The sequence below is a fragment of the Lissotriton vulgaris genome, chromosome 1_2, assembly GCF_964263255.1.
Source record: "Lissotriton vulgaris chromosome 1_2, aLisVul1.2, whole genome shotgun sequence".
Lineage (NCBI taxonomy): Eukaryota > Metazoa > Chordata > Amphibia > Caudata > Salamandridae > Lissotriton > Lissotriton vulgaris.
This window is the reverse complement of record NC_141686.1, coordinates 229,039,270-229,060,507: the sequence shown is the minus strand read 5'-3', so window position 1 is coordinate 229,060,507 and position 21,238 is coordinate 229,039,270. Positions and strand designations below refer to the sequence as shown.

The following is a 21,238-nucleotide window of genomic DNA, read 5'->3' as shown; positions in this document are numbered from 1 at the left end:
AGACTTTTAATCTGAGGGCCCAGGGTTCAAGTCCCTGTTCAGGCGGCTTGGTTAAAGAAAATGTATATCAATTGCATACTCTTTTCAGGATCCAATGAATGGGAATTCCAATTACAGATGGTTCAAAAAAGTCTTGATCGAGTCCTTACATACCCATCTGTGCTCAACTTTCTTTGACAAGGGTTAAGAAGACTTACCCAAACTGTATCATGTAGTTTGACATGTTGATTATCTTTTATCCAATTCAATGTTCAAAATGTAAGCTAGTGTCCGATTAATTTGATAAAGTTGGTCAACAACTTATAGGTCATCTTTTTATTTGTGAATCTCTGATCACCTTGTTGAATCAGGTCGGATCTCTGGTGCAATGGATTGCGGCTTGGAGTCCTAGGCGAATGTAGCAAAAGCATTCAAACGCTAAGGGTTCGAACACCAACTGGGTCAATTTTATCCCTCCTCTATTTTATAACTAATTGAAACAGTAACCAGCAATCCTGCTTCTCCATCACCAGAAACATTTACCAAAATGGCAGTGAAAGAAAGTCTACTTAAACAGAGACTGTTTGCTTTGAAAATGTTGCATAGTCTATGCCCAAGAGGAAATTCCCAATGATACTGCTGAAAATGTAATTTAGGAGTTAGTAATAGTATTTGGCCCTTTATTAATTTCACTGTGTCATTTTAAACACGTGATTTCTATGTCATCCGAAAATGAGATAGTACAAATTTCCGGAGTTATAATGGATTACGTGTGCTGCTGAAATTTCAAATGCTTATAATATCAATTCAGTATTAAACTCTAGAATATTGATTGCTAATATATGTAATTATATAAATATACAAAGTGTAGGTCAGTGTACGTCCACATTTGTTTAGCTGATTTTAAGGTAGAGTATAGCAGAGCCTGGATAGCTCAGTCGGTAGAGCATCAGACTTTTAATCTGAGGGTCCAGGGTTCAAGTCCCTGTTCAGGCGGTTGTTTCCTTTAAAGAAAAAGTACTCTAATTGTATGCTCTTTTTGTGGACCCCTGCATGACGAATAAGATATTCCATTACTAAAATTGCAAAAACGTCTTTCATGGAGTTGTGAAATACACATCTGTCTCACATATTATGTGCCATTTGACTAAACTTAAGTCGTACGTAGATTTACCAATGGTATCATGTAGTCTGAGACGGTGAATATCATTTCACCAATTCAATATTCAAAATATAGCCATGGTTATAGTATCAAATGAACTTTATAAAGCTGATCAACAGCTAGTAGCTCATTATTTCATTTCAGAACATCTCTGCACCTCATTATAGCAGATTGGCTCTGTGGCGCAATGGATAGCGCATTGGACTTCTAGGTGAATGTAAAATAGATATTCAAAGGTTGTGGGTTCGAATCCCACCAGAGTCAGTTGTATCCCTGTTATCCTGTTATCCCAAGTACCAACTCATTATTATATTCTCTGTATTTAGTACTAATACCGGCAACCATCTTAACCCCTTGCGTGCTGATGACGAAACCGTTCCGTCATGACTCCGCCCGCGCAAGGCGGAGTCAGCACAGGCGGAAAATACGCCCCGCACGCAAGGGGTTAAAAAACGTAGTGATAGTTGGGACACTTCCTAATGTTGATAATGTCATTTTGTGGGGTGCTGCCTCAGAGCCTGGATAGCTCAGTCGGTAGAGCATCAGACTTTTAATCTGAGGGCCCAGGGTTCAAGTCCCTGTTCAGGCAGCTTGGTTAAAGAAAATGTATATCAATTGCATACTCTTTTCAGGATCCAATGAATGGGAATTCCAATTACAGATGGTTCAAAAAAGTCTTGATCGAGTCCTTACATACCCATCTGTGCTCTACTTTCTTTGACAAGGGTTAAGAAGACTTACCCAAACTGTATCATGTAGTTTGACATGTTGATTATCTTTTATCCAATTCAATGTTCAAAATGTAAGCTAGTGTCGGATTAATTTGATAAAGTTGGTCAACAACTTATAGGTCATCTTTTTATTTGTGAATCTCTGATCACCTTGTTGAATCAGGTCGGATCTCTGGTGCAATGGATTGCGGCTTGGAGTCCTAGGCGAATGTAGCAAAAGCATTCAAACGCTAAGGGTTCGAACACCAACTGGGTCAATTTTATCCCTCCTCTATTTTATAACTAATTGAAACAGTAACCAGCAATCCTGCTTCTCCATCACCAGAAACATTTACCAAAATGGCAGTGAAAGAAAGTCTACTTAAACAGAGACTGTTTGCTTTGAAAATGTTGCATAGTCTATGCCCAAGAGGAAATTCCCAATGATACTGCTGAAAATGTAATTTAGGAGTTAGTAATAGTATTTGGCCCTTTATTAATTTCACAGTGTCATTTTAAACACGTGATTTCTATGTCATCCGAAAATGAGATAGTACAAATTTCCGGAGTTATAATGGATTACGTGTGCTGCTGAAATTTCAAATGCTTAAAATATCAATTCATTATTAAACTCTAGAATATTGATTGCTAATATATGTAATTATATAAATATACAAAGTGTAGGTCAGTGTACGTCCACATTTGTTTAGCTGATTTTAAGGTAGAGTATAGCAGAGCCTGGATAGCTCAGTCGGTAGAGCATCAGACTTTTAATCTGAGGGTCCAGGGTTCAAGTCCCTGTTCAGGCGGTTGTTTCCTTTAAAGAAAAAGTACTCTAATTGTATGCTCTTTTTGTGGACCCCTGCATGACGAATAAGATATTCCATTACTAAAATTGCAAAAACGTCTTTCATGGAGTTGTGAAATACACATCTGTCTCACATATTATGTGCCATTTGACTAAACTTAAGTCGTACGTAGATTTACCAATGGTATCATGTAGTCTGAGACGGTGAATATCATTTCACCAATTCAATATTCAAAATATAGCCATGGTTATAGTATCAAATGAACTTTATAAAGCTGATCAACAGCTAATAGCTCATTATTTCATTTCAGAACATCTCTGCACCTCATTATAGCAGATTGGCTCTGTGGCGCAATGGATAGCGCATTGGACTTCTAGGTGAATGTAAAAAAGATATTCAAAGGTTGTGGGTTCGAATCCCACCAGAGTCAGTTTTATCCCTGTTATCCTGTTATCCCAAGTACCAATTCATTATTATATTCTCTGTATTTAGTACTAATACCGGCAACCATCTTAACCCCTTGCGTGCTGATAACAGAACGGTTCCGTCATCAGCTACGGGTGAGCTGTGCTGATGACGAAACCGTTCCGTCATGACTCCGCCCGCGCAAGGCGTAGTCAGCACAGGCGGAAAATACGCCCCGCACTCAAGGGGTTAAAAAACGTAGTGAAAGTTGGGACACTTCCTAATGTTGATAATGTCATTTTGTGGGGTGCTGCCTCAGAGCCTGGATAGCTCAGTCGGTAGAGCATCAGACTTTTAATCTGAGGGCCCAGGGTTCAAGTCCCTGTTCAGGCGGCTTGGTTAAAGAAAATGTATATCAATTGCATACTCTTTTCAGGATCCAATGAATGGGAATTCCAATTACAGATGGTTCAAAAAAGTCTTGATCGAGTCCTTACATACCCATCTGTGCTCAACTTTCTTTGACAAGGGTTAAGAAGACTTACCCAAACTGTATCATGTAGTTTGACATGTTGATTATCTTTTATCCAATTCAATGTTCAAAATGTAAGCTAGTGTCCGATTAATTTGATAAAGTTGGTCAACAACTTATAGGTCATCTTTTTATTTGTGAATCTCTGATCACCTTGTTGAATCAGGTCGGATCTCTGGTGCAATGGATTGCGGCTTGGAGTCCTAGGCGAATGTAGCAAAAGCATTCAAACGCTAAGGGTTCGAACACCAACTGGGTCAATTTTATCCCTCCTCTATTTTATAACTAATTGAAACAGTAACCAGCAATCCTGCTTCTCCATCACCAGAAACATTTACCAAAATGGCAGTGAAAGAAAGTCTACTTAAACAGAGACTGTTTGCTTTGAAAATGTTGCATAGTCTATGCCCAAGAGGAAATTCCCAATGATACTGCTGAAAATGTAATTTAGGAGTTAGTAATAGTATTTGGCCCTTTATTAATTTCACTGTGTCATTTTAAACACGTGATTTCTATGTCATCCGAAAATGAGATAGTACAAATTTCCGGAGTTATAATGGATTACGTGTGCTGCTGAAATTTCAAATGCTTATAATATCAATTCAGTATTAAACTCTAGAATATTGATTGCTAATATATGTAATTATATAAATATACAAAGTGTAGGTCAGTGTACGTCCACATTTGTTTAGCTGATTTTAAGGTAGAGTATAGCAGAGCCTGGATAGCTCAGTCGGTAGAGCATCAGACTTTTAATCTGAGGGTCCAGGGTTCAAGTCCCTGTTCAGGCGGTTGTTTCCTTTAAAGAAAAAGTACTCTAATTGTATGCTCTTTTTGTGGACCCCTGCATGACGAATAAGATATTCCATTACTAAAATTGCAAAAACGTCTTTCATGGAGTTGTGAAATACACATCTGTCTCACATATTATGTGCCATTTGACTAAACTTAAGTCGTACGTAGATTTACCAATGGTATCATGTAGTCTGAGACGGTGAATATCATTTCACCAATTCAATATTCAAAATATAGCCATGGTTATAGTATCAAATGAACTTTATAAAGCTGATCAACAGCTAATAGCTCATTATTTCATTTCAGAACATCTCTGCACCTCATTATAGCAGATTGGCTCTGTGGCGCAATGGATAGCGCATTGGACTTCTAGGTGAATGTAAAATAGATATTCAAAGGTTGTGGGTTCGAATCCCACCAGAGTCAGTTTTATCCCTGTTATCCTGTTATCCCAAGTACCAACTCATTATTATATTCTCTGTATTTAGTACTAATACCGGCAACCATCTTAACCCCTTGCGTGCTGATGACGAAACCGTTCCGTCATGACTCCGCCCGCGCAAGGCGGAGTCAGCACAGGCAGAAAATACGCCCCGCACGCAAGGGGTTAAAAAACGTAGTGATAGTTGGGACACTTCCTAATGTTGATAATGTCATTTTGTGGGGTGCTGCCTCAGAGCCTGGATAGCTCAGTCGGTAGAGCATCAGACTTTTAATCTGAGGGCCCAGGGTTCAAGTCCCTGTTCAGGCGGCTTGGTTAAAGAAAATGTATATCAATTGCATACTCTTTTCAGGATCCAATGAATGGGAATTCCAATTACAGATGGTTCAAAAAAGTCTTGATCGAGTCCTTACATACCCATCTGTGCTCTACTTTCTTTGACAAGGGTTAAGAAGACTTACCCAAACTGTATCATGTAGTTTGACATGTTGATTATCTTTTATCCAATTCAATGTTCAAAATGTAAGCTAGTGTCGGATTAATTTGATAAAGTTGGTCAACAACTTATAGGTCATCTTTTTATTTGTGAATCTCTGATCACCTTGTTGAATCAGGTCGGATCTCTGGTGCAATGGATTGCGGCTTGGAGTCCTAGGCGAATGTAGCAAAAGCATTCAAACGCTAAGGGTTCGAACACCAACTGGGTCAATTTTATCCCTCCTCTATTTTATAACTAATTGAAACAGTAACCAGCAATCCTGCTTCTCCATCACCAGAAACATTTACCAAAATGGCAGTGAAAGAAAGTCTACTTAAACAGAGACTGTTTGCTTTGAAAATGTTGCATAGTCTATGCCCAAGAGGAAATTCCCAATGATACTGCTGAAAATGTAATTTAGGAGTTAGTAATAGTATTTGGCCCTTTATTAATTTCACTGTGTCATTTTAAACACGTGATTTCTATGTCATCCGAAAATGAGATAGTACAAATTTCCGGAGTTATAATGGATTACGTGTGCTGCTGAAATTTCAAATGCTTATAATATCAATTCAGTATTAAACTCTAGAATATTGATTGCTAATATATGTAATTATATAAATATACAAAGTGTAGGTCAGTGTACGTCCACATTTGTTTAGCTGATTTTAAGGTAGAGTATAGCAGAGCCTGGATAGCTCAGTCGGTAGAGCATCAGACTTTTAATCTGAGGGTCCAGGGTTCAAGTCCCTGTTCAGGCGGTTGTTTCCTTTAAAGAAAAAGTACTCTAATTGTATGCTCTTTTTGTGGACCCCTGCATGACGAATAAGATATTCCATTACTAAAATTGCAAAAACGTCTTTCATGGAGTTGTGAAATACACATCTGTCTCACATATTATGTGCCATTTGACTAAACTTAAGTCGTACGTAGATTTACCAATGGTATCATGTAGTCTGAGACGGTGAATATCATTTCACCAATTCAATATTCAAAATATAGCCATGGTTATAGTATCAAATGAACTTTATAAAGCTGATCAACAGCTAATAGCTCATTATTTCATTTCAGAACATCTCTGCACCTCATTATAGCAGATTGGCTCTGTGGCGCAATGGATAGCGCATTTGACTTCTAGGTGAATGTAAAATAGATATTCAAAGGTTGTGGGTTCGAATCCCACCAGAGTCAGTTTTATCCCTGTTATCCTGTTATCCCAAGTACCAACTCATTATTATATTCTCTGTATTTAGTACTAATACCGGCAACCATCTTAACCCCTTGCGTGCTGATGACGAAACCGTTCCGTCATGACTCCGCCCGCGCAAGGCGGAGTCAGCACAGGCGGAAAATACGCCCCGCACGCAAGGGGTTAAAAAACGTAGTGATAGTTGGGACACTTCCTAATGTTGATAATGTCATTTTGTGGGGTGCTGCCTCAGAGCCTGGATAGCTCAGTCGGTAGAGCATCAGACTTTTAATCTGAGGGCCCAGGGTTCAAGTCCCTGTTCAGGCGGCTTGGTTAAAGAAAATGTATATCAATTGCATACTCTTTTCAGGATCCAATGAATGGGAATTCCAATTACAGATGGTTCAAAAAAGTCTTGATCGAGTCCTTACATACCCATCTGTGCTCTACTTTCTTTGACAAGGGTTAAGAAGACTTACCCAAACTGTATCATGTAGTTTGACATGTTGATTATCTTTTATCCAATTCAATGTTCAAAATGTAAGCTAGTGTCGGATTAATTTGATAAAGTTGGTCAACAACTTATAGGTCATCTTTTTATTTGTGAATCTCTGATCACCTTGTTGAATCAGGTCGGATCTCTGGTGCAATGGATTGCGGCTTGGAGTCCTAGGCGAATGTAGCAAAAGCATTCAAACGCTAAGGGTTCGAACACCAACTGGGTCAATTTTATCCCTCCTCTATTTTATAACTAATTGAAACAGTAACCAGCAATCCTGCTTCTCCATCACCAGAAACATTTACCAAAATGGCAGTGAAAGAAAGTCTACTTAAACAGAGACTGTTTGCTTTGAAAATGTTGCATAGTCTATGCCCAAGAGGAAATTCCCAATGATACTGCTGAAAATGTAATTTAGGAGTTAGTAATAGTATTTGGCCCTTTATTAATTTCACAGTGTCATTTTAAACACGTGATTTCTATGTCATCCGAAAATGAGATAGTACAAATTTCCGGAGTTATAATGGATTACGTGTGCTGCTGAAATTTCAAATGCTTAAAATATCAATTCATTATTAAACTCTAGAATATTGATTGCTAATATATGTAATTATATAAATATACAAAGTGTAGGTCAGTGTACGTCCACATTTGTTTAGCTGATTTTAAGGTAGAGTATAGCAGAGCCTGGATAGCTCAGTCGGTAGAGCATCAGACTTTTAATCTGAGGGTCCAGGGTTCAAGTCCCTGTTCAGGTGGTTGTTTCCTTTAAAGAAAAAGTACTCTAATTGTATGCTCTTTTTGTGGACCCCTGCATGACGAATAAGATATTCCATTACTAAAATTGCAAAAACGTCTTTCATGGAGTTGTGAAATACACATCTGTCTCACATATTATGTGCCATTTGACTAAACTTAAGTCGTACGTAGATTTACCAATGGTATCATGTAGTCAGAGACGGTGAATATCATTTCACCAATTCAATATTCAAAATATAGCCATGGTTATAGTATCAAATGAACTTTATAAAGCTGATCAACAGCTAATAGCTCATTATTTCATTTCAGAACATCTCTGCACCTCATTATAGCAGATTGGCTCTGTGGCGCAATGGATAGCGCATTGGACTTCTAGGTGAATGTAAAAAAGATATTCAAAGGTTGTGGGTTCGAATCCCACCAGAGTCAGTTTTATCCCTGTTATCCCAAGTACCAATTCATTATTATATTCTCTGTATTTAGTACTAATACCGGCAACCATCTTAACCCCTTGCGTGCTGATAACAGAACGGTTCCGTCATCAGCTACGGGTGAGCTGTGCTGATGACGAAACCGTTCCGTCATGACTCCGCCCGCGCAAGGCGTAGTCAGCACAGGCGGAAAATACGCCCCGCACTCAAGGGGTTAAAAAACGTAGTGATAGTTGGGACACTTCCTAATGTTGATAATGTCATTTTGTGGGGTGCTGCCTCAGAGCCTGGATAGCTCAGTCGGTAGAGCATCAGACTTTTAATCTGAGGGCCCAGGGTTCAAGTCCCTGTTCAGGCGGCTTGGTTAAAGAAAATGTATATCAATTGCATACTCTTTTCAGGATCCAATGAATGGGAATTCCAATTACAGATGGTTCAAAAAAGTCTTGATCGAGTCCTTACATACCCATCTGTGCTCAACTTTCTTTGACAAGGGTTAAGAAGACTTACCCAAACTGTATCATGTAGTTTGACATGTTGATTATCTTTTATCCAATTCAATGTTCAAAATGTAAGCTAGTGTCCGATTAATTTGATAAAGTTGGTCAACAACTTATAGGTCATCTTTTTATTTGTGAATCTCTGATCACCTTGTTGAATCAGGTCGGATCTCTGGTGCAATGGATTGCGGCTTGGAGTCCTAGGCGAATGTAGCAAAAGCATTCAAACGCTAAGGGTTCGAACACCAACTGGGTCAATTTTATCCCTCCTCTATTTTATAACTAATTGAAACAGTAACCAGCAATCCTGCTTCTCCATCACCAGAAACATTTACCAAAATGGCAGTGAAAGAAAGTCTACTTAAACAGAGACTGTTTGCTTTGAAAATGTTGCATAGTCTATGCCCAAGAGGAAATTCCCAATGATACTGCTGAAAATGTAATTTAGGAGTTAGTAATAGTATTTGGCCCTTTATTAATTTCACTGTGTCATTTTAAACACGTGATTTCTATGTCATCCGAAAATGAGATAGTACAAATTTCCGGAGTTATAATGGATTACGTGTGCTGCTGAAATTTCAAATGCTTATAATATCAATTCAGTATTAAACTCTAGAATATTGATTGCTAATATATGTAATTATATAAATATACAAAGTGTAGGTCAGTGTACGTCCACATTTGTTTAGCTGATTTTAAGGTAGAGTATAGCAGAGCCTGGATAGCTCAGTCGGTAGAGCATCAGACTTTTAATCTGAGGGTCCAGGGTTCAAGTCCCTGTTCAGGCGGTTGTTTCCTTTAAAGAAAAAGTACTCTAATTGTATGCTCTTTTTGTGGACCCCTGCATGACGAATAAGATATTCCATTACTAAAATTGCAAAAACGTCTTTCATGGAGTTGTGAAATACACATCTGTCTCACATATTATGTGCCATTTGACTAAACTTAAGTCGTACGTAGATTTACCAATGGTATCATGTAGTCTGAGACGGTGAATATCATTTCACCAATTCAATATTCAAAATATAGCCATGGTTATAGTATCAAATGAACTTTATAAAGCTGATCAACAGCTAATAGCTCATTATTTCATTTCAGAACATCTCTGCACCTCATTATAGCAGATTGGCTCTGTGGCGCAATGGATAGCGCATTGGACTTCTAGGTGAATGTAAAATAGATATTCAAAGGTTGTGGGTTCGAATCCCACCAGAGTCAGTTTTATCCCTGTTATCCTGTTATCCCAAGTACCAACTCATTATTATATTCTCTGTATTTAGTACTAATACCGGCAACCATCTTAACCCCTTGCGTGCTGATGACGAAACCGTTCCGTCATGACTCCGCCCGCGCAAGGCGGAGTCAGCACAGGCGGAAAATACGCCCCGCACGCAAGGGGTTAAAAAACGTACTGATAGTTGGGACACTTCCTAATGTTGATAATGTCATTTTGTGGGGTGCTGCCTCAGAGCCTGGATAGCTCAGTCGGTAGAGCATCAGACTTTTAATCTGAGGGCCCAGGGTTCAAGTCCCTGTTCAGGCGGCTTGGTTAAAGAAAATGTATATCAATTGCATACTCTTTTCAGGATCCAATGAATGGGAATTCCAATTACAGATGGTTCAAAAAAGTCTTGATCGAGTCCTTACATACCCATCTGTGCTCTACTTTCTTTGACAAGGGTTAAGAAGACTTACCCAAACTGTATCATGTAGTTTGACATGTTGATTATCTTTTATCCAATTCAATGTTCAAAATGTAAGCTAGTGTCGGATTAATTTGATAAAGTTGGTCAACAACTTATAGGTCATCTTTTTATTTGTGAATCTCTGATCACCTTGTTGAATCAGGTCGGATCTCTGGTGCAATGGATTGCGGCTTGGAGTCCTAGGCGAATGTAGCAAAAGCATTCAAACGCTAAGGGTTCGAACACCAACTGGGTCAATTTTATCCCTCCTCTATTTTATAACTAATTGAAACAGTAACCAGCAATCCTGCTTCTCCATCACCAGAAACATTTACCAAAATGGCAGTGAAAGAAAGTCTACTTAAACAGAGACTGTTTGCTTTGAAAATGTTGCATAGTCTATGCCCAAGAGGAAATTCCCAATGATACTGCTGAAAATGTAATTTAGGAGTTAGTAATAGTATTTGGCCCTTTATTAATTTCACAGTGTCATTTTAAACACGTGATTTCTATGTCATCCGAAAATGAGATAGTACAAATTTCCGGAGTTATAATGGATTACGTGTGCTGCTGAAATTTCAAATGCTTAAAATATCAATTCAGTATTAAACTCTAGAATATTGATTGCTAATATATGTAATTATATAAATATACAAAGTGTAGGTCAGTGTACGTCCACATTTGTTTAGCTGATTTTAAGGTAGAGTATAGCAGAGCCTGGATAGCTCAGTCGGTAGAGCATCAGACTTTTAATCTGAGGGTCCAGGGTTCAAGTCCCTGTTCAGGCGGTTGTTTCCTTTAAAGAAAAAGTACTCTAATTGTATGCTCTTTTTGTGGACCCCTGCATGACGAATAAGATATTCCATTACTAAAATTGCAAAAACGTCTTTCATGGAGTTGTGAAATACACATCTGTCTCACATATTATGTGCCATTTGACTAAACTTAAGTCGTACGTAGATTTACCAATGGTATCATGTAGTCTGAGACGGTGAATATCATTTCACCAATTCAATATTCAAAATATAGCCATGGTTATAGTATCAAATGAACTTTATAAAGCTGATCAACAGCTAATAGCTCATTATTTCATTTCAGAACATCTCTGCACCTCATTATAGCAGATTGGCTCTGTGGCGCAATGGATAGCGCATTGGACTTCTAGGTGAATGTAAAATAGATATTCAAAGGTTGTGGGTTCGAATCCCACCAGAGTCAGTTTTATCCCTGTTATCCTGTTATCCCAAGTACCAACTCATTATTATATTCTCTGTATTTAGTACTAATACCGGCAACCATCTTAACCCCTTGCGTGCTGATGACGAAACCGTTCCGTCATGACTCCGCCCGCGCAAGGCGGAGTCAGCACAGGCGGAAAATACGCCCCGCACGCAAGGGGTTAAAAAACGTAGTGATAGTTGGGACACTTCCTAATGTTGATAATGTCATTTTGTGGGGTGCTGCCTCAGAGCCTGGATAGCTCAGTCGGTAGAGCATCAGACTTTTAATCTGAGGGCCCAGGGTTCAAGTCCCTGTTCAGGCGGCTTGGTTAAAGAAAATGTATATCAATTGCATACTCTTTTCAGGATCCAATGAATGGGAATTCCAATTACAGATGGTTCAAAAAAGTCTTGATCGAGTCCTTACATACCCATCTGTGCTCTACTTTCTTTGACAAGGGTTAAGAAGACTTACCCAAACTGTATCATGTAGTTTGACATGTTGATTATCTTTTATCCAATTCAATGTTCAAAATGTAAGCTAGTGTCGGATTAATTTGATAAAGTTGGTCAACAACTTATAGGTCATCTTTTTATTTGTGAATCTCTGATCACCTTGTTGAATCAGGTCGGATCTCTGGTGCAATGGATTGCGGCTTGGAGTCCTAGGCGAATGTAGCAAAAGCATTCAAACGCTAAGGGTTCGAACACCAACTGGGTCAATTTTATCCCTCCTCTATTTTATAACTAATTGAAACAGTAACCAGCAATCCTGCTTCTCCATCACCAGAAACATTTACCAAAATGGCAGTGAAAGAAAGTCTACTTAAACAGAGACTGTTTGCTTTGAAAATGTTGCATAGTCTATGCCCAAGAGGAAATTCCCAATGATACTGCTGAAAATGTAATTTAGGAGTTAGTAATAGTATTTGGCCCTTTATTAATTTCACAGTGTCATTTTAAACACGTGATTTCTATGTCATCCGAAAATGAGATAGTACAAATTTCCGGAGTTATAATGGATTACGTGTGCTGCTGAAATTTCAAATGCTTAAAATATCAATTCATTATTAAACTCTAGAATATTGATTGCTAATATATGTAATTATATAAATATACAAAGTGTAGGTCAGTGTACGTCCACATTTGTTTAGCTGATTTTAAGGTAGAGTATAGCAGAGCCTGGATAGCTCAGTCGGTAGAGCATCAGACTTTTAATCTGAGGGTCCAGGGTTCAAGTCCCTGTTCAGGTGGTTGTTTCCTTTAAAGAAAAAGTACTCTAATTGTATGCTCTTTTTGTGGACCCCTGCATGACGAATAAGATATTCCATTACTAAAATTGCAAAAACGTCTTTCATGGAGTTGTGAAATACACATCTGTCTCACATATTATGTGCCATTTGACTAAACTTAAGTCGTACGTAGATTTACCAATGGTATCATGTAGTCTGAGACGGTGAATATCATTTCACCAATTCAATATTCAAAATATAGCCATGGTTATAGTATCAAATGAACTTTATAAAGCTGATCAACAGCTAATAGCTCATTATTTCATTTCAGAACATCTCTGCACCTCATTATAGCAGATTGGCTCTGTGGCGCAATGGATAGCGCATTGGACTTCTAGGTGAATGTAAAAAAGATATTCAAAGGTTGTGGGTTCGAATCCCACCAGAGTCAGTTTTATCCCTGTTATCCTGTTATCCCAAGTACCAATTCATTATTGTATTCTCTGTATTTAGTACTAATACCGGCAACCATCTTAACCCCTTGCGTGCTGATAACAGAACGGTTCCGTCATCAGCTACGGGTGAGCTGTGCTGATGACGAAACCGTTCCGTCATGACTCCGCCCGCGCAAGGCGTAGTCAGCACAGGCGGAAAATACGCCCCGCACTCAAGGGGTTAAAAAACGTAGTGATAGTTGGGACACTTCCTAATGTTGATAATGTCATTTTGTGGGGTGCTGCCTCAGAGCCCGGATAGCTCAGTCGGTAGAGCATCAGACTTTTAATCTGAGGGCCCAGGGTTCAAGTCCCTGTTCAGGCGGCTTGGTTAAAGAAAATGTATATCAATTGCATACTCTTTTCAGGATCCAATGAATGGGAATTCCAATTACAGATGGTTCAAAAAAGTCTTGATCGAGTCCTTACATACCCATCTGTGCTCTACTTTCTTTGACAAGGGTTAAGAAGACTTACCCAAACTGTATCATGTAGTTTGACATGTTGATTATCTTTTATCCAATTCAATGTTCAAAATGTAAGCTAGTGTCGGATTAATTTGATAAAGTTGGTCAACAACTTATAGGTCATCTTTTTATTTGTGAATCTCTGATCACCTTGTTGAATCAGGTCGGATCTCTGGTGCAATGGATTGCGGCTTGGAGTCCTAGGCGAATGTAGCAAAAGCATTCAAACGCTAAGGGTTCGAACACCAACTGGGTCAATTTTATCCCTCCTCTATTTTATAACTAATTGAAACAGTAACCAGCAATCCTGCTTCTCCATCACCAGAAACATTTACCAAAATGGCAGTGAAAGAAAGTCTACTTAAACAGAGACTGTTTGCTTTGAAAATGTTGCATAGTCTATGCCCAAGAGGAAATTCCCAATGATACTGCTGAAAATGTAATTTAGGAGTTAGTAATAGTATTTGGCCCTTTATTAATTTCACTGTGTCATTTTAAACACGTGATTTCTATGTCATCCGAAAATGAGATAGTACAAATTTCCGGAGTTATAATGGATTACGTGTGCTGCTGAAATTTCAAATGCTTAAAATATCAATTCATTATTAAACTCTAGAATATTGATTGCTAATATATGTAATTATATAAATATACAAAGTGTAGGTCAGTGTACGTCCACATTTGTTTAGCTGATTTTAAGGTAGAGTATAGCAGAGCCTGGATAGCTCAGTCGGTAGAGCATCAGACTTTTAATCCGAGGGTCCAGGGTTCAAGTCCCTGTTCAGGTGGTTGTTTCCTTTAAAGAAAAAGTACTCTAATTGTATGCTCTTTTTGTGGACCCCTGCATGACGAATAAGATATTCCATTACTAAAATTGCAAAAACGTCTTTCATGGAGTTGTGAAATACACATCTGTCTCACATATTATGTGCCATTTGACTAAACTTAAGTCGTACGTAGATTTACCAATGGTATCATGTAGTCTGAGACGGTGAATATCATTTCACCAATTCAATATTCAAAATATAGCCATGGTTATAGTATCAAATGAACTTTATAAAGCTGATCAACAGCTAATAGCTCATTATTTCATTTCAGAACATCTCTGCACCTCATTATAGCAGATTGGCTCTGTGGCGCAATGGATAGCGCATTGGACTTCTAGGTGAATGTAAAAAAGATATTCAAAGGTTGTGGGTTCGAATCCCACCAGAGTCAGTTTTATCCCTGTTATCCCAAGTACCAATTCATTATTATATTCTCTGTATTTAGTACTAATACCGGCAACCATCTTAACCCCTTGCGTGCTGATAACAGAACGGTTCCGTCATCAGCTACGGGTGAGCTGTGCTGATGACGAAACCGTTCCGTCATGACTCCGCCCGCGCAAGGCGTAGTCAGCACAGGCGGAAAATACGCCCCGCACTCAAGGGGTTAAAAAACGTAGTGATAGTTGGGACACTTCCTAATGTTGATAATGTCATTTTGTGGGGTGCTGCCTCAGAGCCTGGATAGCTCAGTCGGTAGAGCATCAGACTTTTAATCTGAGGGCCCAGGGTTCAAGTCCCTGTTCAGGCGGCTTGGTTAAAGAAAATGTATATCAATTGCATACTCTTTTCAGGATCCAATGAATGGGAATTCCAATTACAGATGGTTCAAAAAAGTCTTGATCGAGTCCTTACATACCCATCTGTGCTCAACTTTCTTTGACAAGGGTTAAGAAGACTTACCCAAACTGTATCATGTAGTTTGACATGTTGATTATCTTTTATCCAATTCAATGTTCAAAATGTAAGCTAGTGTCCGATTAATTTGATAAAGTTGGTCAACAACTTATAGGTCATCTTTTTATTTGTGAATCTCTGATCACCTTGTTGAATCAGGTCGGATCTCTGGTGCAATGGATTGCGGCTTGGAGTCCTAGGCGAATGTAGCAAAAGCATTCAAACGCTAAGGGTTCGAACACCAACTGGGTCAATTTTATCCCTCCTCTATTTTATAACTAATTGAAACAGTAACCAGCAATCCTGCTTCTCCATCACCAGAAACATTTACCAAAATGGCAGTGAAAGAAAGTCTACTTAAACAGAGACTGTTTGCTTTGAAAATGTTGCATAGTCTATGCCCAAGAGGAAATTCCCAATGATACTGCTGAAAATGTAATTTAGGAGTTAGTAATAGTATTTGGCCCTTTATTAATTTCACTGTGTCATTTTAAACACGTGATTTCTATGTCATCCGAAAATGAGATAGTACAAATTTCCGGAGTTATAATGGATTACGTGTGCTGCTGAAATTTCAAATGCTTATAATATCAATTCAGTATTAAACTCTAGAATATTGATTGCTAATATATGTAATTATATAAATATACAAAGTGTAGGTCAGTGTACGTCCACATTTGTTTAGCTGATTTTAAGGTAGAGTATAGCAGAGCCTGGATAGCTCAGTCGGTAGAGCATCAGACTTTTAATCTGAGGGTCCAGGGTTCAAGTCCCTGTTCAGGCGGTTGTTTCCTTTAAAGAAAAAGTACTCTAATTGTATGCTCTTTTTGTGGACCCCTGCATGACGAATAAGATATTCCATTACTAAAATTGCAAAAACGTCTTTCATGGAGTTGTGAAATACACATCTGTCTCACATATTATGTGCCATTTGACTAAACTTAAGTCGTACGTAGATTTACCAATGGTATCATGTAGTCTGAGACGGTGAATATCATTTCACCAATTCAATATTCAAAATATAGCCATGGTTATAGTATCAAATGAACTTTATAAAGCTGATCAACAGCTAATAGCTCATTATTTCATTTCAGAACATCTCTGCACCTCATTATAGCAGATTGGCTCTGTGGCGCAATGGATAGCGCATTGGACTTCTAGGTGAATGTAAAATAGATATTCAAAGGTTGTGGGTTCGAATCCCACCAGAGTCAGTTGTATCCCTGTTATCCTGTTATCCCAAGTACCAACTCATTATTATATTCTCTGTATTTAGTACTAATACCGGCAACCATCTTAACCCCTTGCGTGCTGATGACGAAACCGTTCCGTCATGACTCCGCCCGCGCAAGGCGGAGTCAGCACAGGCGGAAAATACGCCCCGCACGCAAGGGGTTAAAAAACGTAGTGATAGTTGGGACACTTCCTAATGTTGATAATGTCATTTTGTGGGGTGCTGCCTCAGAGCCTGGATAGCTCAGTCGGTAGAGCATCAGACTTTTAATCTGAGGGCCCAGGGTTCAAGTCCCTGTTCAGGCAGCTTGGTTAAAGAAAATGTATATCAATTGCATACTCTTTTCAGGATCCAATGAATGGGAATTCCAATTACAGATGGTTCAAAAAAGTCTTGATCGAGTCCTTACATACCCATCTGTGCTCTACTTTCTTTGACAAGGGTTAAGAAGACTTACCCAAACTGTATCATGTAGTTTGACATGTTGATTATCTTTTATCCAATTCAATGTTCAAAATGTAAGCTAGTGTCGGATTAATTTGATAAAGTTGGTCAACAACTTATAGGTCATCTTTTTATTTGTGAATCTCTGATCACCTTGTTGAATCAGGTCGGATCTCTGGTGCAATGGATTGCGGCTTGGAGTCCTAGGCGAATGTAGCAAAAGCATTCAAACGCTAAGGGTTCGAACACCAACTGGGTCAATTTTATCCCTCCTCTATTTTATAACTAATTGAAACAGTAACCAGCAATCCTGCTTCTCCATCACCAGAAACATTTACCAAAATGGCAGTGAAAGAAAGTCTACTTAAACAGAGACTGTTTGCTTTGAAAATGTTGCATAGTCTATGCCCAAGAGGAAATTCCCAATGATACTGCTGAAAATGTAATTTAGGAGTTAGTAATAGTATTTGGCCCTTTATTAATTTCACTGTGTCATTTTAAACACGTGATTTCTATGTCATCCGAAAATGAGATAGTACAAATTTCCGGAGTTATAATGGATTACGTGTGCTGCTGAAATTTCAAATGCTTATAATATCAATTCAGTATTAAACTCTAGAATATTGATTGCTAATATATGTAATTATATAAATATACAAAGTGTAGGTCAGTGTACGTCCACATTTGTTTAGCTGATTTTAAGGTAGAGTATAGCAGAGCCTGGATAGCTCAGTCGGTAGAGCATCAGACTTTTAATCTGAGGGTCCAGGGTTCAAGTCCCTGTTCAGGCGGTTGTTTCCTTTAAAGAAAAAGTACTCTAATTGTATGCTCTTTTTGTGGACCCCTGCATGACGAATAAGATATTCCATTACTAAAATTGCAAAAACGTCTTTCATGGAGTTGTGAAATACACATCTGTCTCACATATTATGTGCCATTTGACTAAACTTAAGTCGTACGTAGATTTACCAATGGTATCATGTAGTCTGAGACGGTGAATATCATTTCACCAATTCAATATTCAAAATATAGCCATGGTTATAGTATCAAATGAACTTTATAAAGCTGATCAACAGCTAATAGCTCATTATTTCATTTCAGAACATCTCTGCACCTCATTATAGCAGATTGGCTCTGTGGCGCAATGGATAGCGCATTTGACTTCTAGGTGAATGTAAAATAGATATTCAAAGGTTGTGGGTTCGAATCCCACCAGAGTCAGTTTTATCCCTGTTATCCTGTTATCCCAAGTACCAACTCATTATTATATTCTCTGTATTTAGTACTAATACCGGCAACCATCTTAACCCCTTGCGTGCTGATGACGAAACCGTTCCGTCATGACTCCGCCCGCGCAAGGCGGAGTCAGCACAGGCGGAAAATACGCCCCGCACGCAAGGGGTTAAAAAACGTAGTGATAGTTGGGACACTTCCTAATGTTGATAATGTCATTTTGTGGGGTGCTGCCTCAGAGCCTGGATAGCTCAGTCGGTAGAGCATCAGACTTTTAATCTGAGGGCCCAGGGTTCAAGTCCCTGTTCAGGCGGCTTGGTTAAAGAAAATGTATATCAATTGCATACTCTTTTCAGGATCCAATGAATGGGAATTCCAATTACAGATGGTTCAAAAAAGTCTTGATCGAGTCCTTACATACCCATCTGTGCTCTACTTTCTTTGACAAGGGTTAAGAAGACTTACCCAAACTGTATCATGTAGTTTGACATGTTGATTATCTTTTATCCAATTCAATGTTCAAAATGTAAGCTAGTGTCGGATTAATTTGATAAAGTTGGTCAACAACTTATAGGTCATCTTTTTATTTGTGAATCTCTGATCACCTTGTTGAATCAGGTCGGATCTCTGGTGCAATGGATTGCGGCTTGGAGTCCTAGGCGAATGTAGCAAAAGCATTCAAACGCTAAGGGTTCGAACACCAACTGGGTCAATTTTATCCCTCCTCTATTTTATAACTAATTGAAACAGTAACCAGCAATCCTGCTTCTCCATCACCAGAAACATTTACCAAAATGGCAGTGAAAGAAAGTCTACTTAAACAGAGACTGTTTGCTTTGAAAATGTTGCATAGTCTATGCCCAAGAGGAAATTCCCAATGATACTGCTGAAAATGTAATTTAGGAGTTAGTAATAGTATTTGGCCCTTTATTAATTTCACAGTGTCATTTTAAACACGTGATTTCTATGTCATCCGAAAATGAGATAGTACAAATTTCCGGAGTTATAATGGATTACGTGTGCTGCTGAAATTTCAAATGCTTAAAATATCAATTCATTATTAAACTCTAGAATATTGATTGCTAATATATGTAATTATATAAATATACAAAGTGTAGGTCAGTGTACGTCCACATTTGTTTAGCTGATTTTAAGGTAGAGTATAGCAGAGCCTGGATAGCTCAGTCGGTAGAGCATCAGACTTTTAATCTGAGGGTCCAGGGTTCAAGTCCCTGTTCAGGTGGTTGTTTCCTTTAAAGAAAAAGTACTCTAATTGTATGCTCTTTTTGTGGACCCCTGCATGACGAATAAGATATTCCATTACTAAAATTGCAAAAACGTCTTTCATGGAGTTGTGAAATACACATCTGTCTCACATATTATGTGCCATTTGACTAAACTTAAGTCGTACGTAGATTTACCAATGGTATCATGTAGTCAGAGACGGTGAATATCATTTCACCAATTCAATATTCAAAATATAGCCATGGTTATAGTATCAAATGAACTTTATAAAGCTGATCAACAGCTAATAGCTCATTATTTCATTTCAGAACATCTCTGCACCTCATTATAGCAGATTGGCTCTGTGGCGCAATGGATAGCGCATTGGACTTCTAGGTGAATGTAAAAAAGATATTCAAAGGTTGTGGGTTCGAATCCCACCAGAGTCAGTTTTATCCCTGTTATCCCAAGTACCAATTCATTATTATATTCTCTGTATTTAGTACTAATACCGGCAACCATCTTAACCCCTTGCGTGCTGATAACAGAACGGTTCCGTCATCAGCTACGGGTGAGCTGTGCTGATGACGAAACCGTTCCGTCATGACTCCGCCCGCGCAAGGCGTAGTCAGCACAGGCGGAAAATACGCCCCGCACTCAAGGGGTTAAAAAACGTAGTGATAGTTGGGACACTTCCTAATGTTGATAATGTCATTTTGTGGGGTGCTGCCTCAGAGCCTGGATAGCTCAGTCGGTAGAGCATCAGACTTTTAATCTGAGGGCCCAGGGTTCAAGTCCCTGTTCAGGCGGCTTGGTTAAAGAAAATGTATATCAATTGCATACTCTTTTCAGGATCCAATGAATGGGAATTCCAATTACAGATGGTTCAAAAAAGTCTTGATCGAGTCCTTACATACCCATCTGTGCTCAACTTTCTTTGACAAGGGTTAAGAAGACTTACCCAAACTGTATCATGTAGTTTGACATGTTGATTATCTTTTATCCAATTCAATGTTCAAAATGTAAGCTAGTGTCCGATTAATTTGATAAAGTTGGTCAACAACTTATAGGTCATCTTTTTATTTGTGAATCTCTGATCACCTTGTTGAATCAGGTCGGATCTCTGGTGCAATGGATTGCGGCTTGGAGTCCTAGGCGAATGTAGCAAAAGCATTCAAACGCTAAGGGTTCGAACACCAACTGGGTCAATTTTATCCCTCCTCTATTTTATAACTAATTGAAACAGTAACCAGCAATCCTGCTTCTCCATCACCAGAAACATTTACCAAAATGGCAGTGAAAGAAAGTCTACTTAAACAGAGACTGTTTGCTTTGAAAATGTTGCATAGTCTATGCCCAAGAGGAAATTCCCAATGATACTGCTGAAAATGTAATTTAGGAGTTAGTAATAGTATTTGGCCCTTTATTAATTTCACTGTGTCATTTTAAACACGTGATTTCTATGTCATCCGAAAATGAGATAGTACAAATTTCCGGAGTTATAATGGATTACGTGTGCTGCTGAAATTTCAAATGCTTATAATATCAATTCAGTATTAAACTCTAGAATATTGATTGCTAATATATGTAA

The 21,238-nt window shown here is 38.5% G+C and overlaps 14 non-coding genes across 14 annotated transcripts; all 14 read left to right on the top strand.

The window, feature by feature from the left end:
* The first annotated feature begins 1,314 nt into the window (after positions 1–1,314).
* TRNAR-UCU (transfer RNA arginine (anticodon UCU)) lies at positions 1,315–1,405 on the top strand. Its single transcript is given in 2 exon segments — positions 1,315–1,351; positions 1,370–1,405. It is a non-coding gene; the product is annotated as a tRNA-Arg (tRNA).
* A 252-nt stretch (positions 1,406–1,657) lies between these two features.
* On the top strand, positions 1,658–1,730 carry TRNAK-UUU (transfer RNA lysine (anticodon UUU)). Its single transcript has one exon. It is a non-coding gene; the product is annotated as a tRNA-Lys (tRNA).
* A 1,269-nt stretch (positions 1,731–2,999) lies between these two features.
* TRNAR-UCU (transfer RNA arginine (anticodon UCU)) lies at positions 3,000–3,090 on the top strand. The gene is given in 2 exon segments: positions 3,000–3,036; positions 3,055–3,090. It is a non-coding gene; the product is annotated as a tRNA-Arg (tRNA).
* A 1,637-nt stretch (positions 3,091–4,727) lies between these two features.
* On the top strand, positions 4,728–4,818 carry TRNAR-UCU (transfer RNA arginine (anticodon UCU)). The gene is given in 2 exon segments: positions 4,728–4,764; positions 4,783–4,818. It is a non-coding gene; the product is annotated as a tRNA-Arg (tRNA).
* Positions 4,819–6,412: 1,594 nt separating this feature from the next.
* Positions 6,413–6,503, top strand: TRNAR-UCU (transfer RNA arginine (anticodon UCU)). The gene is given in 2 exon segments: positions 6,413–6,449; positions 6,469–6,503. It is a non-coding gene; the product is annotated as a tRNA-Arg (tRNA).
* Positions 6,504–8,097: 1,594 nt separating this feature from the next.
* On the top strand, positions 8,098–8,188 carry TRNAR-UCU (transfer RNA arginine (anticodon UCU)). The gene is given in 2 exon segments: positions 8,098–8,134; positions 8,153–8,188. It is a non-coding gene; the product is annotated as a tRNA-Arg (tRNA).
* Positions 8,189–9,817: 1,629 nt separating this feature from the next.
* TRNAR-UCU (transfer RNA arginine (anticodon UCU)) lies at positions 9,818–9,908 on the top strand. Its single transcript is given in 2 exon segments — positions 9,818–9,854; positions 9,873–9,908. It is a non-coding gene; the product is annotated as a tRNA-Arg (tRNA).
* A 1,594-nt stretch (positions 9,909–11,502) lies between these two features.
* On the top strand, positions 11,503–11,593 carry TRNAR-UCU (transfer RNA arginine (anticodon UCU)). Its single transcript is given in 2 exon segments — positions 11,503–11,539; positions 11,558–11,593. It is a non-coding gene; the product is annotated as a tRNA-Arg (tRNA).
* A 1,594-nt stretch (positions 11,594–13,187) lies between these two features.
* On the top strand, positions 13,188–13,278 carry TRNAR-UCU (transfer RNA arginine (anticodon UCU)). Its single transcript is given in 2 exon segments — positions 13,188–13,224; positions 13,243–13,278. It is a non-coding gene; the product is annotated as a tRNA-Arg (tRNA).
* Positions 13,279–14,915: 1,637 nt separating this feature from the next.
* On the top strand, positions 14,916–15,006 carry TRNAR-UCU (transfer RNA arginine (anticodon UCU)). Its single transcript is given in 2 exon segments — positions 14,916–14,952; positions 14,971–15,006. It is a non-coding gene; the product is annotated as a tRNA-Arg (tRNA).
* A 1,629-nt stretch (positions 15,007–16,635) lies between these two features.
* TRNAR-UCU (transfer RNA arginine (anticodon UCU)) lies at positions 16,636–16,726 on the top strand. Its single transcript is given in 2 exon segments — positions 16,636–16,672; positions 16,691–16,726. It is a non-coding gene; the product is annotated as a tRNA-Arg (tRNA).
* A 252-nt stretch (positions 16,727–16,978) lies between these two features.
* On the top strand, positions 16,979–17,051 carry TRNAK-UUU (transfer RNA lysine (anticodon UUU)). The gene has a single exon. It is a non-coding gene; the product is annotated as a tRNA-Lys (tRNA).
* A 1,269-nt stretch (positions 17,052–18,320) lies between these two features.
* TRNAR-UCU (transfer RNA arginine (anticodon UCU)) lies at positions 18,321–18,411 on the top strand. The gene is given in 2 exon segments: positions 18,321–18,357; positions 18,377–18,411. It is a non-coding gene; the product is annotated as a tRNA-Arg (tRNA).
* A 1,594-nt stretch (positions 18,412–20,005) lies between these two features.
* TRNAR-UCU (transfer RNA arginine (anticodon UCU)) lies at positions 20,006–20,096 on the top strand. Its single transcript is given in 2 exon segments — positions 20,006–20,042; positions 20,061–20,096. It is a non-coding gene; the product is annotated as a tRNA-Arg (tRNA).
* The last annotated feature ends 1,142 nt before the right edge of the window (positions 20,097–21,238 follow it).